The sequence below is a fragment of the Alligator sinensis genome, unplaced genomic scaffold, assembly GCF_000455745.1.
Source record: "Alligator sinensis unplaced genomic scaffold, ASM45574v1 scaffold1061_1, whole genome shotgun sequence".
NCBI lineage: Eukaryota > Metazoa > Chordata > Crocodylia > Alligatoridae > Alligator > Alligator sinensis.
The window spans coordinates 276,619-277,468 of record NW_005843066.1 but is presented as its reverse complement, the minus strand read 5'-3'; the positions used below and the strand labels follow the sequence as shown (position 1 = coordinate 277,468).

General features: G+C 40.8%; 1 protein-coding gene across 6 annotated transcripts in view; it reads left to right on the top strand.

Moving 5' to 3' along the window:
- The window catches only part of TRMU (tRNA 5-methylaminomethyl-2-thiouridylate methyltransferase), a 39,945-nt gene that overhangs the window by 20,793 nt on the left and 18,302 nt on the right, over positions 1 to 850 (top strand). The gene's annotated exons all lie outside the window — the stretch shown is intronic.

The window sequence follows — 850 nt, the reverse complement described above, 5'->3', positions numbered from 1 at the left end:
CTGCTGAATGCATGTCTAACTCCTATAGGATGCTTGGCTTTTCCACCTAAAAGAGAAGCAAAAGTTTCCGACAAGTACAGCATCAGCATATTTTATACATCTCATCCAAATTTCCTTTTGATTACTAGAAAGTTGCTCTAGATCCTGGCATGAAGTATTTTTCAAACAAATGGCAAATATTGGAAAAAAAACTAAGCAACCTCTAAAGAAGCCATAATAAGCTGAAAGGGAGATGAGAGGGAGAAATGTATGTAAGAGCATTTTTTATGCCCTAGGAACTCTGTAGTAAGAACTTTGTTGTCTTGGATTCCAGGGTGCTTAGCTTTGTGATTTTTCACCTTTACCCTGTAGGCAGAGTGACATAATTGTAACTTGAGGATCTTCTCCAATAGCATGTAGTTAGAACTCTTCATAGGAAGTCCTTCCAGAAGTGGGAGAGCAGCAGGGGGAATGTCGTGGTGGGCATCTGCTACAGGTCTCTAAATCAAGAGAAGATGGGCAAGACCTTCTTTAAACAAGTGATGGAAGCTTCCAAATTCCAGGACTTTGTTCTCCTGGGGGACTTGAATTATCAGGACATCTGCTGGGAGGGGAACACAAGCAGTCCAGCAAGTTCCTCGAGTGTGTTGAGGATAACTTTTTGATTCTGATGGCTAGTGAGGGGGAATGTTGTTCTTGATTTACTGCTCACAGACTGGGAGGAATTGTTTGTGAAGATGTAAGTTAACTTGGGTTACAGTGACCATGAAATCATAGGGTTGAAAATCCTAAGGAGAAGAGGAAGGAGAAATCAGAATAAGAACACTGGATTTCAGAAAAGTGAACTTTAACAAATTCAGGGACCTGTTCA